Source organism: Falco punctatus (genome assembly GCF_963210335.1).
Source record: "Falco punctatus genome assembly, chromosome: 6".
NCBI lineage: Eukaryota > Metazoa > Chordata > Aves > Falconiformes > Falconidae > Falco > Falco punctatus.
Window position 1 is genome coordinate 7,471,524 of NC_137585.1, and position 16,958 is coordinate 7,488,481.

Here is a 16,958-nt window from a genome sequence, read left to right on the forward strand (position 1 = left end):
TCTGCCTGTCAAGTCACATACAAACTAACCGCATGAAATGCCATAAAAATTATAAAGGACTACAGCTTAAAAGAGCATCATCATAGTGTAATTTCAGGTATACATCCACACTGCCCAAAGTCCTGGTCCAAAGACCACTGGTAATGGTAGAAGCCTCTCCATCAATTTTTATAAGGTTTGCATTATTCCTTGTGTGAGGAAATAGAGCCATCTCACATGGAGAAAGCTCACATATCTTTCCCAGTCCTAAGCTAGCAGCAGGCAGGGGATCCTACTATAATAAATAAATGAATTAACTCTGATCATGATCTTACATGGAAAGATCCTTTCTTCCTTTATTTTTCATATTACTTATTCAGAGTGAGTTTGGCACTGGTGGAAAATTTGAGGTGGACTTGGAGAACAGAGCGCTTCTCTGTCACATATCTCTGACCTCCCCTGGATGGACCTCTTCGGGTCTAGGAGAATAACTACGTGTCTGTGGCTTACTCACCAACAGCTGTACTGCTGAAGCAAGCAACAAAGGGCAAAAGTGATGCTAGTTGCTGTCCCTCCTCTGCTAGAAACTAACTTGTAAGCATAAACTTAATTCAAGATCAGCAAATCTAATAGTTATTAAATTGTAACAGGCTTGCACTTGTTACTGCTCACAGGCTGGACTGTAGCATCAAGAAGAGATTTTCTCAAGGACTTTATTTGCTGGATGTGCTGCACTGGGTTGGAAAGTCACCTACGCCAATTTCTTGTACAGTACTGGGAGAGAACTAGATGAGACAAGACTGATGCAAACATCCTTTTCTATCACTTTGAAATGTTAAATCTGACCCTTTTTAGCAGCAGAGCCTGCAGTTTGCTCTTTTGCTGGTTCAACATTATCTGCTTTCCAGATGCCTCTGTCTGACACCTGCCTTTGCTGCATGTGGGAACTACGGCATCCACATCACAGACCCTGCACTTCACATTGCAGCGCAGCAAACATTGAATTCACAGGCCAATAACCTGAGCTTTCCTTTGCAGTTACTCTCTGCATTACTTAACAATGCAGACAAGAGAAAAATGGCTTTGAGTACTTAAGTGCTGCTCAGCAGACACAGTAAACACGTAGATCACCAAGGCATTAATCTGAAATGGTGACTGAGAGAGCATTGGTGCTCTGCATCCACTTCATACAGATACAGCACATTCTCAGGATTACTAGCCAGAAATATATGTCATGCCTTCAGGTCATTACTTTCCTCTGTTAAACTGAATCTGTCTCCTGGCCCAGCTAGTACAAATGGGCTGGATTCCTCAGCAATAGTGGAACTTTTCCTGTTCAGTGTGAGCTGAGCACATGGCTGCGCTGCTTGCTTAGTGCCACAGAATCTCACTGCCAGCATCTCCATCCAGCCTCTGTGTATGCCATGGGACACTCCACAACATAATTATTTTGACCTAGCTCCTGTCAAGCCCTCCAAGATGCCCATTTCACTTTCTTTCCCCTCACACCATAATAACAATTGTAATGACTAAACAACAAAAATCATTAACATCAAAAGTGAAATCACTGACACCATATGGAATTTCAGATACTTAAACACAATCCAGTGAGACTTTCATGTGTTGTTGAAAAACAAAATAACCTTAACGCATTAGGCACCTTTGAACAAACCTTTCTCTAATACCAGGAGTTCTCTAAATTGATATTTGGGTTGGCTCTGCTTTATTCTATCTTCCTTACACTAGCAACTGTCTACACCCAGTGCTCAGCTTAAAAGGTTGGCTGAGATTTCTCAGACTTAGCTTAATCTACTCAGGGATGTAGGATGGGATGGGATGGAATAGGATAGGATATTTTCAGTTGGGAGGGACCTACAAGGATCATCTAGTCCAACTGTCCGACCACTTCAGGGCTGATGAAAAGCTAAAGCATGCTATTAAGGGCATTGTCCAAATGCTCTGAAACACCGACAGGCGTGGGGCATCCACCACCTCTCTAGGAAGCCTGTTCCAGTGTCTGACCACTCTCTCAGAAGAGAAATGCTTCCTAATGTCCAGTCTGAACCTCCCCTGGTGCAGCTTTGAACCATTCCCATGTGTCCTGTCACTGGATCCAACAGAGAGCACCTCCCTCTCCACTTCCCCTCCTCAGGAAGCTGTAGAGAGAAAGGAGGCTGCCCCTCAGCCTCTTTTTCTCCAAACTAGACAAGCAAGCCCAAATCCCCCAGCCGCTCCTCACAGGACATTCTTTCCAGCCCTTCCACCAGCTTTGTTGCTCTCCTCTGGTTGCAGTCAAGGACTTGCACATCCTTCTTAAATTGTGGGGGCCCCGGACTGCACACAGTAATCAAGGTGAGTCTGCACCAATTCTGGATACAGCAGGACAATCACCTCTTTTGACTGCTGGCGATGTTTTAATGCACCCTAGGATGTGGTTTCCCGCCCTGGCTTCCAGGGCACGCTGCTGCTTCACGCTGAGCCTGCCCCAGGTCCTTCTGCAGGGCTGCGCTCCAGCCACTCCTCTCCCATTTTATACTTGTACCCAGCGTTACTCCATCTGAGGTGCAGAATCCAGCATTTGAACTTGGAAATTTCATCCCATTAGTCATAGCCCAGTGGTCCAAACTATCTAGATCCCTCTGCAAGGCTTCTTGTCCCTCAAGAAAGTCAACAGCACTGCCCAGTCTGGTATCGTCAGAAAACTTGCTAATTGTGCATTCAACTCCTGCATCCAGATTAGATCATTTATCAATATATTGAAGAGAACTGACCCTAGAGTTGAACCTTGAGGAACACCGATGGTGACCAGTTGCCAGCCAGAGGTAGCCCTATTCACTACAACCCTCTGAGCTCTGCCCTTCAGCCAGTCCTTCACCCAGTGCACTGTGAACCTGCTCATCCCACAGTAGGACAATTTGTCCAGAAGGATGCTATGAGGGACAGGATCAACAGCCTTAGTAAAATCCAGAAAAACTACATCCACCACCTCACCTTCACCCACTAGGCGGGTGACCTTATCATAGAAGGATATCAAATTACTCAAACAGTATACGTGTGCACTTGTTCTCCATTTGTTGTGCCTGCTGATCTCATTACTTGAGTTAGATGTAAACAACTCTGGTTCTGCAAAGTCAGATACATTCACTTGTAGCACAACACTCAAATTCTATATACGTATTCAATAAAACTAATAACATATTTCCATAATGTGCTGTATGAATACCTGCAAAGATAATGAGCTGTTGTTACATCTTTCTGAGCTGAAAGTTTACAGCAGCAACGAATTAACTCTTTTGATCAAGCAAAAAGAAAGAAAAAGCAAGTGACTAATACATATTATTCTCCTGCCTGCTCTATTAAAAAATTGACTCAGCCTTCAGCCTGTTACTTGGAGGACCATGCCAAATAAACAAAGAGGGTAGTGATGTAGAGTGGGATGAGCAGAACTAAAGAAAAATCAAGACATAAATGCCTTCAGAGCCAAGCACCCTGAGCGAAAAGGATGGACCATGGAAGACATGCCTCAGTTCCAATGCTGGTTCTGAATTTTCCTTTGCCTCCTTCTGTCACAAAGGGTCTTAGCCATAATAGAGAGCAGACTACAGTGCAGTGCTGACACACTGGAACATCTTGAAATGAACTTGCTAGAGCAGTGTAATTCCAGTTGGCCAGAGCCTGGCATTAAGAATTTTATCACGCTTCTCCTGTTGAGTTAATTAAAACTATAAAAAATGGCTAGTGCTTCAGAGATAGCTGTCATCAGAAAACAGACTATTTTCTACTACTGAGTCTTCCTTTCTCCTGAGACCTGGATCTTCTGCATATAAAGCCTAATGCTGTTTGACACGCCTTTAGAGGAGGAAGGTAAATTAGCCCTCCGTGGCCCATTCAGACACGATTCTGTATGCCAGCTAGTTTGCTTAGCATTTGCTTGGGTGTTGCTAGGTGGTACTCTGTGCAGTGTACAATGCAGACAAACCCCCAGCGTTCTTCACTCCTTACCTGTAATGAGATACTGTACTTTCCTGATTTCTGCATGGACAATGAAAAAAACTGTTAGAAATTGAGATTGATAGGGGATGACAAAGGATTAGAAGGTGACATCTGCCGCATGATAAGTATCAGATTGGTACAATGGACATGGTCCCCCACACCAAGCTCAGCCATAGATGTGAATGCCAGAGTGAGGCACATACCTAAAATAGCATAAGCTTTGACAGGGAGAAGGACAGAAGAAATATATACCCTAAACCCATGTGCAGTCAACCTGACAGTAGGAAGATAGCTAATGTTTTCTTTAAATGTTACACTGATGAAGTGTGAAAACTTCAAGTAAAAACAAATTAAGAAGGAATATTCATCATGAGGCTTTGCTAGTGAAGCAGTCAATTATCTGAAATCTTAAAAACTGAAGAGTGCTTGTGTGGGCACAGGATAATGAACCTGAAGAGAATTCCAGCAAAAATAATTACAACTGCCTGTTTCTTTGGGGGCTGTCAGGTTGAAAGTGCAGGGCAGAAACACCAGTGTCATTTTCCAGGCTTCACCTGGGCAAAGGCCTTTCACTGATTCCTGCTAAGTCCCTTCAATTGAGGGAACAAATTCATTATTCTGTTTAGAGGACCATGCTCCAACAAGCTGTTCAAGCTGTGATTTGTGTCTTGAATGCTGTGCAAGGCAAAAAAGATGCCTGAGTCATGCCAGAGACTGTTTCACAGCTAAAAGAAAGAGAGGAAGGAATGGATGTAAGAAAGAAACCACCACAAAGTAAGGGAGCACTGGGGAATAAGCATCCACAGCAGGGCTGAGGTGTGATTAGGCCCATGAAAAACCCTCTCTTATAAGTCACAGTTAACAGTCCCACTGTGAATAGTCTCCCTGGGAAGACTGCCCAGTGGCTAAAGTGCTAGCCAGGGACTTGAGAGGCTCCTGCTCAGCCATCCACTCTCCATGTGGGCAGAGTTAGGCTCCCATGCCACATTGTGGAACAAGGCTAAAGATCACCCTTGCAAGCTTTGAGTGGGCTGATACTCCTAAAAGCCCCACACAGAGATGCTAACACATTTTCAAAGCAATACTTTCATTATGCCCAGGCTGCTAATTAATCCAAACACATACCTCAGCTAACACGACTTGCCTGATTCCAAGCTAGCTCGGTTAACACTAAGACTGCTTTGTTTCATGTGTAACATAGACATATGAAACATGCCCTGTGTCTTTCTGCATCTCATTTCTCCATAAATCAGAGATAGTAATCATCACTGGCATTGTGCACAAATAAATACAATGACAACAATGAGGCTTTGAAATACTATGATGAAGAAAAGGCAGGGAGATACCTCTAAATACAACAGATCAGATGAATCACAGTGTGATAGTGCTGGCTCCACCCTCTGGCATTTTGTGCTTGCCTAGAGTACCAATGCCAAGAGCATCATGTCCGGTTCCTCAGGGCTCTGCTGCCCTGCAGGTCCCTCCAGAGCTAACAGCAGTGTGGCAGCTTCCCAGTCAGCACAGTCAGGACAATGCACCACACAGCACCAAGTTCCCCGTTCAGATGATGATTTCAAACCCTTCAAATACAGCTACTTCACCTGGGAGTGACAGCATGTAACAACTCACACGGCCAGCAACCAACACCCTGCCTATTTCACCTTTTGCTCCTAGGCCAGCTACCACATGCAGGTGTCGTCAATGAGCCGGTCATGAATTTGACTTGGCTGTCTACACCTGTCAGGAATCACTTGCTGAAGAGATAAGGTGCACCAGTGGTCTAGGCAAGTGTCATCATCTTCAGCTATGCCAGTTACCTATTTTCTGGGCTAGGGTCTTTCAGAAGAAAGCTGTGGAACTACTCTGCTGCCCCTAAGTTACTAGGGCTGCACTTCTCATCCATGGGATACTGACTGTTAAAGTGCTGCAGGCAACACAGATGCTACGAAGGACACCTTTCCCAGCTACCACCACACATGTCCACTGCAGCAAGGAGAGAAAAGGTTCTTAAAGGATCAGAGTGAGACTTTGATTAAAACGCTTTACAGACACTGATTTAAGGAGCTTCCAGGCATATCCCCCTGACCAGGATCTACCAATTTCTTATTAGACTATAAAAAATATACTTTGCATTTAGGAAGAGTGCAAGCCGTGATCCATGTACGTTGCTATGTTATTACCAGCCCAAGAAGTTTTATGTACTTCATTTTACACTCTTCACAGGGTGTAAGAATAGATTTTTCTAACTCAGAAACACCATAATAAATAATTGTTATTTTCCTTTGTTCTTCTATCCTGTCTTACCTCACACCTCTCATTCCAGTAAAAGTGTCTGAAGCTGGCATATGCATGCTTTAAACAGTCAACAACATACCGTTTTTACTCAAGAGAAAAACCAAGTCCCTCCACCAGGGAAAGATGCTATGGTATGCAGTTGCTTAATTACAGTTTCTTACTAGAGCTGATTTGGTGGATGAAAAACTGTTTCTTACACACTCATATACAGTCCCTCAAACTATGTGGCTCTTTCTATAAAGGAAGGAAGGTATCCCAGGTTGGGAAGGCTATCAGGAAGTAGTGAACTTCACATGCGTGTGTGTGTGTGTATGTGGTTTTGCCCCATTAAGCACAGGGAGACTTCCACAGTTATGATACTGGGCAAGGTTAATCACCCTTTAACCTCCTCCAAGATCCAGGACTGTTTTGCCTATTGCCTCTACTCAGAAGAAAATAACTTCTTATGGAAGCCCACCACAGCATATACACCGTTACTATTCACTGAGCCCCCAAAGGAGGAGAGGGTAACTTGATCAACTCACATTTTCAACTATAAAAAGCAATTTGTTTTAACAAATGCTGTGTCTTTCATGCAGAGGAGAGGGGCTTCAGCAAAACAAGCAACACAGGCCAGAAGACAAAGCGACCTAATAGTTTCCAGCAAGTGGAAAATCTGAAGGCAAATTCTTACTCTAAATCAGGCAGCAGAGGGATTTTAAGTGGGTTCACCTACACCTTAGGTAAACCTAACCACTGCTGTCTTGTGCACAGCCTGAACCAGACTGCTAGCCCTGGGAATGGCAACAAAATTGGGTCCTGCAGGTGAAGGATGCCTGAGAACCTGTTGGGTTTTAAGGATGGAGCCAACTGAAAATGAGTAGCTCCGTTTGTGCCCAGCAGCATAAATTAGTCAGGATTTTCCTAGAAGATTCATACGCATATAGAAATCAGGTATATCTGACTGAAACAGCTGCTGGCTGGGGTTTGAGAGGAAGTGCCGAGGCACCTAACTAAGCACTTAGGCTTCTGTGTGGAACTGACTCTTGAAAAACATAATGCAATTCTATGTGCATCTCCTGTGGTAGCCCATACAAAAGAGGCCACACACTGAGCTCCAGGATCTTGGTTCTGTTCATTTGAAGAATCTCACTCTGGAAAGTCCCAAGCCAGTTACTGAAGGTCAAGGCTAGATGTAACTTGAAGATGTTGACATAAAGCTGCTTGATACAGTAGCCAAGAAAATGTGAACCCTTTTTAGCTCCGTGTTCTCAAAACTTGCCTCCATAGATAGCTAGTGACATATGGGCATAGTCACTGTTCTAGTTAGCACAGCTTTCACAGAGCTTAAAGAAACTCCGAGTGTGGAGCAGTGTGAACTAAGACCCACCTGCTGGAACTGTTATTAGCTAGTGGATTAGGGTAAATGCTTACAAACCAAGTCAAAACGTTCCACAGCTAATGACTTGACATTAAATCATATTCTTCTATGGAGGAGGCTGCTATGCTTTTGTAATGGAAGGTTTTTCCACTTTTAAACCACAGAATGGTTAAAAGGCGTAACTCGATAATGATAATAATAAAGGCATGAGGACATGGTAAAGGCACTGCATTTTTGTAAGGCCAAACTATAAAGATATTTATAACATCCAGTACCCTCATAACCTCCAAAACATAACCACAAACAACCATGAAATGAATATGTTTAGGCGACTGCTGGGCTTAATCCAGTGCAAGTAGAAATCAATGGAGAGACGTCAGGGACACTGGACTGTGTCCAGAAGTGAGCAAATGAAAAGCACAGCACAGAGAGTGGTGATCCAGGCAGCCTTCATACAGTAGGCTAAGCACATCAAACACTGGCAGACATTGCACAGGAATTCTCAATGGAAAATCCTTGGTAAGGCAGAAATTGTCTCATTTTTAAGCTATTATGGGCATATTTCTCAACAGCAAAGCTAAGGTCCCAAAGCCATAACTAAGGCTTTCCATGGGGCTTAATGGAGTTTACCATGAGTGAGGTTTAGCATAGCATAATTCCCTTCCTTGCAAATCCTGTTAAATTGTTTCCATGCTCTCACCACTGTGTTTCCAGTAAGGACGGGTTAGCATAGACTAAAGGAAGCAAAAAAAAAAAAAAACCTCAGTTGCTTAGCAGGAAAGCATACAGTTTCTTGCAAACAGCTTGGATGTTTTGAGTGTCTGAGTGCTGAAGGCCTGTGCTTCAAACAGGACCAGACAAGAGAAAACTTTCACAATTCTCTGTGTTTGTCACTGATTCCCAGTGGGTTATCTCTGCTTCTGAGATTTCTGTACTTCCATGGACATTTTCAGTTAGTGTTACATAAAGAAGATCCACCTCTGGATCTCCTGAAGAGGTCCAAAAGACTTCTGTCACTCTCCCTCTGCTCTGGTCCTTTGTGGCCTCTGGAAGTACTGCTGGTTTGTGACTAGCTGGGAGAAACTCCTCCCACACATCTACTTGCTTCTGATACTCTCCTGACACTCTCCTAGATTATAAAGACTATCTCAGCTGACCAGCCAACTCCCCAGGAATTCAACAGGCTTTAGATCTGTGTCCACATGGGGACAGAATACAAAGCTGTGTTAATTTAAGGGAGTCATTATGATTCTGATCTATACATGTACAAAGCATAAGATTAGCTCTTGCTTGACTTAGGGAGGCAGTGTGAGGATGCATCGCAAACACACGCATGCAGAGCAAGACCTCCTGCTCACTGTGACTCAGCATCAGAACACTGCTGCTTCCCTTGTTCTGTACCTTCCCCTAATATACAAATAACACCCAGATAAACAAGACATGAGATACTCATTGCACAGGGGAAAACCCAAGCAACATGAAGATCTGTTACAGGATGCTGATTTAATGGACACATTAATGATAAGTACTACGTGTACAGAGTGAAACAGCCCAGCAAAGTGCAGAAATGCTGTAGAGATACAAGACAATTTGATTGCCAAATAGGAAATGTGGCAAATATTTTAGCTATAACAGTTCTACATTGTCTGACATCAGCTTAATCTAAGCTATTAATTCTTTATTCTTTCCCTTTAACCTGATTTATAATGCTAATAAAATATTTACTATGTACTATAAAATATATACAACGCTGCCTTTAACTGTGTCCTTGCCAGAGAAAGCACACATAAAAACAATTTTTAAAAAATCAAGCTACTTATGAAACTTGGCTAAAAAATATTCAGCTGGCATCAAGTAATGCCTCTTCATACACATATATATTTCCCTCAAGAAAGTGCAACTACCTATTAAATATTCTTACTGACGATAACTACAGTAAAGCCCTGATAAACCTGGAGAAATGTCTTTCTTTTTAAATATTGGGTTGTGTTTTCCAAGTATAAGAGTATGCTGCACTTAAATAGAGAGGAAACTGCAAAAGATGTTAATACATGCCAGAATCTGTGGTGTGTACCAGCTGAGTAAACTGATGGTCTTGAACAACTAAGAGGTGCCCATTACAGATGGGGTGGGGTTTTTTGATGATGGAAAGTAGATGCAGGAGCCCTTCTTTTGCACAGATTCATTGGGGGAGAAAAGCAGTTGATTGTCAGCTGCTGTGCACACTCATCAGGGACTAAGTGCAGTCAGGGGCACCTTTCCCTGGTCTGCAGCCAGCACTTACCTGGCTCCCAGGTAAGAAATCTGTAGTGGAGACAGTGAAGACACCCAGCTCCCTCCTTCAGGAAGCACCAAAGGAACACAGCCTTTTCTATAACGCATCACTCACAGATAAGAAACCAAGACATGGTAATTTGATCAGGGACCAAATAACAATTTGCACGCAGACCACAGCTCCTGGCACCAAGCCACGTGCTTTGGAGTCAACCACCCTCTCCACTCTTCTCAGAGCACAAGTATTTCCGGCACTCAGCTGAGGTGGCACAGAAGTGAACTAACAAATGAGACAGAGGCTGCGGGGGGAAATACTCTAGTCTTCACCTGAAACATGTCAGAAAGTGCCCTCACTGAAGCACTTCCTCTTGAAGCTCCAAGCAGGCTCTAAGCCTTGATGCCCTGGCTTCAGTTTCACATGTTTTTTTCCATTAGAATAAGCCTGACAATGCAGGGAACAATGGCAAAGGGATTTGTTTACACTGTACACTGGCTCCCTGCTCACCTGTTACACGATTAGGTGGTTACATAAATGGCTCAAGATGTCACATTCCTCACCCGAGCACCGACCCTTGAAATAATCCAGGCAATGTGACTCCGAGTAGCTGGAGGGTCTATTTGTGAGAGGATTTGCTGAGCAGGGCTGCAGCATAGGGTGTTCTTTCCATTTTTATGAGCAGATTCATCAGTGGATCATCATTTGCAGACAGAGGAATTCAGACAGTGTTGATACAAAGAGTTTCCATGATCCTTTCCAAAACTGGCTCTACATCAATGGGATCTCAATAACGTTTCCCTCACTCTCTTTTTTTCTGGGGACCAGAATAAAGGGCAATCAATCACAAGTTCACCAGCTTGCTTCCCTGTTTAAAAAAAGTAGATGATAACCTTGTATAAGATTTTTTCTCCCAGCCCTCCCTCCACACTGATTATCTGACCCAGAGCCCACAGAAATCTGTGAAAACTTTAACACAGACTTCAAAGGGCTCTATAATCAGCCCTTTTTCATTTACCCCTTTGAAACAGGCCAAGCATTTTATACAGCACATTGTAGTCAATAAATCTGGTGCTATTTGCCTACAGACCTCAAAGCATTTCCCAGTCATTAACAGCTCATGATAACAGAAGCAAATATTATTCAATGGCTGATTCTATAGCTCCTGAAAATGACTCTTAAGTGAGGGGAAAGGATTTATCCAGGATCATGCTAAGTTAGTGCCATGACTACAACAGGAATCCTGCTCTCTCTGAGGCATGTTTCCTCCACATGCTGGATGTATTTGGAAAAGACTGTGAAGGGAAAACGCAGTGAACACCATTCCTGTTTCTCATGTCACATTCCTGAGTGTGGTTCCCACACGTTGCCCTCTAACACACTATTGGAGCATGTTGTCCAGTTTTCAGAAAGAGCAAAGCACCTGAGCAAGGCTGACAGCAATGCCAGCAGGCCATCCGTCGATCCTCCAAGAGGCACTTGCCTCCCAGACATAGGGAGCATAATTGTCCAATAAATGACACAGAAAAAAGGAGATGCATAATAGTAGCTATGAACAGAGTATAAAGCTGCACTGGTGCTGTCTTCACACAGCAAGGAACAGCGTTTGTTTAGACATTATGTATTCCACAAACAGATGCCCTGTTACCCTGTGCACCATGGGCTGGCAGACCTTACAGAGTAGAACTCACCCATTTGGTTTTGGGCACCTGACTCCCAAACCAGGAAGTTTTTCTTCCTTTTTTTTGGTCATTTTCAACAAACATCAAAAAATTAAAGAAATTATGACAAATGTAGACCAAAATGAAAGCTAATGTCAACCACTAGAAATCTTTATTTGGATCAAAAAAAAATATATTTCCAAAAAAACCTGGTATCTCCCAACCAATTATAAAATTCTGGCCTGCAATTAACACTTTATTCTCTGTCTCTGCTAAAGGTGAGTTTATGCAAAAAGAAATCTCATTATTTATTAATATGCAATGTGCTCCAGTTTCTCATGAGATATTGGATCTAACTGATCTAGTATGTTATTTCCCAGAAAAGGCGTTGCAAAAGGGGAGGGCAGGTATTGGATTGTCTGTGGAGGATCTCTAAGAGAAGCTATGTGACATGATATCTTGCAGCTGTTTCAATGGATGGTCTCTCTTGCACTTTCAAAGACAAACGATACACCAAACAGTCAAACTGCTGCTAATGCTATTCCAGTTTACAGGAAGTCTGGGATTTAGGGAAAGGCAGCACATGGGTGCTTTGAAAGTTGGCTACAACTCCTGAATTTAAATTTAAGTTACAAGCCCATCTAGCATTCAATGCAAAGCTCTGGGAAAGAACAGTTCTCATTCTGCAGAACCTAATAGACCCATGTATCTAAACTGTACCAAAGTCTCTACCCTTTTGCATTCATTCCCATGTGAATGCCACAAGTTCTCCAACAGAGGAACTACCTTTTCAATATTCTTGTCTTCTTTTTATTTACTTCTCCAATCTGTGACTAATTTCTCTTGGGTCTGCCAGGCGTGACTACAGTCCCTTTAGAAACAACCAGCATATAATTTTGCTTAGTACATTTGGTGGCATCATATTCAACTGCAAGGATGATTTATTTCCAAAATATAATATTTAACATTGATAATACTTGTTTCTTGGCAGGTTGCAAGAATAACACTTTAAAGTATGTAGAAAATAATATGTAAATTCAGTGTAAACTCCTGTATACTCAACTGCTTCACCTCATTACACATTTTCAGCCCATAAGGCTTTAAGAAGGAACAAATCAGCACTCCCTGATTTTTGCAGGCCTGAATAAAATAAATAAGCAAGATGTCATTAATTTAAAAGAAACCCACCACAGAAGTGAAAACTGTTAACGTTCCCAGGTTTCCTTAGCATTGAATGACAAAATCCAGCTCACAACTGAATCTGACCTCGCAGATCAGCGGATTGGTGACAATGACATTCCAGCTATCTGGTTTAGTCATCAACAGCCAGAGCAGATCATGCAGCTAGCAACAGAATAATTTTCTTCTTATCATGTATCCTTTTAATCTAATCACCTACAGAGCAATTTACCTACTTATTTCAGATCAAAGTAGCTTTACTAAACAAAGCTGACACCTTACAAAGTAGCAGTTTCAGAAAACTTCCTTAAATGAAGCAATACCTGGCATAGATGAGCTTCAGACTTGGATTTTATAGACAAGTGTGCATTACCAGGGCCAATGTCAAGGCAGTCTTATCAAGAATATGTGTGGCATGCAAACACACACACTCCACATGCTGCCACCAGAATAATTTTCCTTCAAAAGAAAAAGAGAACAAGAAAAACAAGAACTATAGAATATAGAAATTATGAGCTACTTTGACCTTTTTTTTCTGCATCTTCAAGGATTTTTACTTCAGTTGCAAAAAGTAGCCAACAGAGAAGGTATCTGTACAGATATTTCATCAGCAGGGATCTCCCAAACAGTAGTACCTCAGTCACCTGGCAGTGAATATCACTGAGAGCCTCTCTTCTTCATTTCTTAGGTTGCCAAGAAAGCTATCTAGCTACAGGTGTTGATAATCAGGATAGAGAATGTGTAGCTTTCTGGTATTTTCTTATTTTGACATGTTGAAATCCCATAGTTTGACACTCCTGCATTTTGGGAGCCAAACTGGCAATCTAGTTTGTGAAAACACCTTCCCATAATGCTTGCTGAGGAAAGTGGGCTTCAGCCTAATCTCAGTGGGAAAGTTACTGTCTGGAAAAGTTGCCTTACAGTCACATGGCCTCTCCAAATCATATGGACTTTCAAAATACTTTGCTTTATGGGATCTTGCCAGGGGAAGCCGTTCCTAGGCTAGCAGGCCAAGCGGGTCATTAAAGATAGCTAATGGCTTAGTCAGCCTCTAAACTTTGCTACTGGCCTACACATCCTGTTACACTCTCTCAGCACACTGGAAGTAACTAGCTTATGACAATCAGTCACATCCTTCCATTGGAAGAAAATTAGGGAAGTAATTGGGTAAGAAATTATGATTTATATGGCCCTCTCTGACGCAGGACAAAGAACTGTGTTTACATCATAACAACATCAGATCCTTTCAAGATAAACTAATCTACATTTCTGCCAAGCCATAATTCTCACTTGGGCTTTTCTATCATTATTATAGGTTAAAGAAAAAAAAAGGAAGAAGAAATAAACTATAAAAGTGTGTAGGTGTGTGTGGATACACAAGGGAATAGTCACCCAGTTTGTTCCCCACTCATAATAAATCTTTGCATAAAAAAATAGGTCAGAATGATTTTTGGGTTAAGAACTGATCTCATGAAACCAGGAACTGCTAACTTGTTAGCAAAATCACCCTTGGGCCAAAATTTTGGTGATACCTGTGTACTCATTTTTTCCCTTCTATCTCCTATTTTACTGTAAAAATATCAACCTGCTTGATCATTTTATAAGGACAAAAAGGCAGCTATAGTAGAGATGAAGAAACAAAACAAAGATGGCATGAAAAATATATTACACAAAAATTAGTAACAGCTGCTATTACTATATAAACGAAAATCAAATTGAGGAAAAGCACTTGCAAAGATGAGGAGAGAACTGGGTAAATCTATCTGTGGCAATGAGCGATTCATGGGGTTTGTAATATGACTGATAACATTTCAGGTCCACATGACCAATCTGGTCCAATTTCATGGTGGTCAAAAGCTGGTACAATCTAATGTGATGCTCGGTGGCTGTAGAAATCAGCTGATTTAAATCTAATTCCTCTCAGTGGACAGAAGTCAGTACTGTACAGATGCTGCCCAGAAAGCTCAGAAGACCAAGAGTTATATGCCCAAGCAAAACCTTTCCTGCTCACATGTGCTCATCATCTAGCTTAAGGGGAAGCCCGACCAAACTAAACACAGCACAGCCACACCTGCCAACTTACGTATGTACTGAAACTGTAGTAAACTCCACTGTTAGGCAATAAGAATACAACCAAAGAGAATGCATATAAAACATTCCTTATCAACTCAGAAGCCATTATTTCTGTCCCCGAGAAGAGATTCACTAAATATGGTACTTTCTCATTCAACATTTATTGCCTTTTATTAACTCCAGATGAAACATGAATCTCAATAAATAAATAAATACTCCCTTCATTCTCCATATGCTGGCTTTGCAAACTCAAGCACACATTTACCAGCAAATTAAGCCTTCCTACCAGCACCAATCAGTGCAGGCTGCAGTCTTCTATTATCTGACAGTTATAGCTCCACAGCTCTGTCTTTAGATGAAGGTCATGTCATGGCTGTCCATAAATCTCTGAATCTGACAGGCTGAATCATCACAAGGTCAAAACCCAGTTCATATCCTGCTGATTGCATGGGAAGCAAGGAAGTAAAAGCTAGTTCTCTCTCTCATGAAAAAGTCCATCTGGAGAGTTAGAAGGAAGCATGATCTGTAAATATTTATACTGTTTGTCAAAACTACAATGCACACAGGACTCAGATTCATCTTACAAGCCAGTCTGCAAACTACAACAGCACTACATTCACTTGCCATAGAAGAATGGCTCCTTCACAGCCCTTCTCCACGCAGCCAAAACCCACTAGAGAAGCCAGTCAGAGAACAAGCCTTACTATCTAACAATGTCGGTAAGTAAGGGCTGTTTCAAGTCTGGGGAAGGCAGATATCTTCATCTAAAAATCACCAGCCCCGACAGTTCCATCTAGGACCTTTTAACAACGTCTAGATTTATCCTAAAATGTACAGTTCAGTTTCATAATTGTACCTCCCTGCACAATGAAACTGAATTGAAAGCAACCATGTCTTTCACTTCATATTTCAGTACCCATCCTGCCTCAAATGTGAGAGTGCCAAGGGAAAGAGGACAGAAGTGAAACATCTGGTTTGCATACAACACTCAATCAGCTACAGAAACCTCAGCCCATGGAAAACTAGAAGCATGGCAAAAAATGTCTTCTGTAGATATCAGGTTGGGAGAATTATATATTAGAATTTTAGAGGGGGATGGACGCAAAAGCAGCTGTTAACAAAGTACTGGCAAAGTGCTGCAAGATGCAGGTCAACCACAGCCTGTGGTTGTGGACTGCTGTTTATAGGATATTCCTCTTACAGTACTATGAAGCTACACAAACAGCAGTCAGGAAAAGCATAACATCATATGCACCACAGCATAAAAGTGAAGGCCCTTCCAAGTGGAAATTTGCAGCAAGGGTGGAAGAAAGCCCCTAATGTTCCTACAGTCTGTTGACTTACCACGAACATCCGCCATTCAGATTGATCTTCTACTGAGAAACTAATGTTAAAACGTGTTGCTGTAACTGATTTGCCTCAGAAATGTGGAGTAAAAAAAAAATGAAGTCTTCTAGTACTTAATGACAGTAAATCCATCTCGTGTCATTCAGCACCTTCTTTGCTTCTTGGACCTTTCATATCTCTCCTTATGATCCATTTTAAATTATTCTGATCAAAAGATACCTTCAAGAAGTTTTTATGGAATAAGCACAGGAGCACTGTGTGTGTATCATAGGTTTCCAAGCTTCCCAGCAAGCTCATGTTCTTAGGTTGGCTTTGCCCTCTCATCTATTTTTAGGTGCCTTCCTCTAGAAAAGCAGTGGACTGTGCCAGCTCTGTGCTCCACCAGAGCGGTGAGCACCATCCCTGTGGCAGGAGAGGGAAGCCCACAGCCTCCATATACAGAGAGCTCAGCACCTGGTGCCTACCATTCTCTGCCTTCACTCAGATTTCTGTGTTCCCCTGGCTTTTCCATGTTTCTCCTTCACGAGCTGAAGCAGCAGTAACACATGCAGGTACTGCTGTGCCCTATCTGGAATGCAGCTGGCTTAACTTGCATCTTTTTGCCAGCTAGCCAGGGAGCATTTGCATTTTCAAGCCATCACCCGCAGTGACTTCACAGAAAGAACAAGTATTATCCAGCACTATTCAATAGCATTAATTATAACACAAATCTTGTTCTCAGGCTCATTTGCCTCCTCCCAGGCTTGTACTGGTGCCTGACTCACACTTCAGCACAAATTCCCACTCTCCTTCACTACTGAGG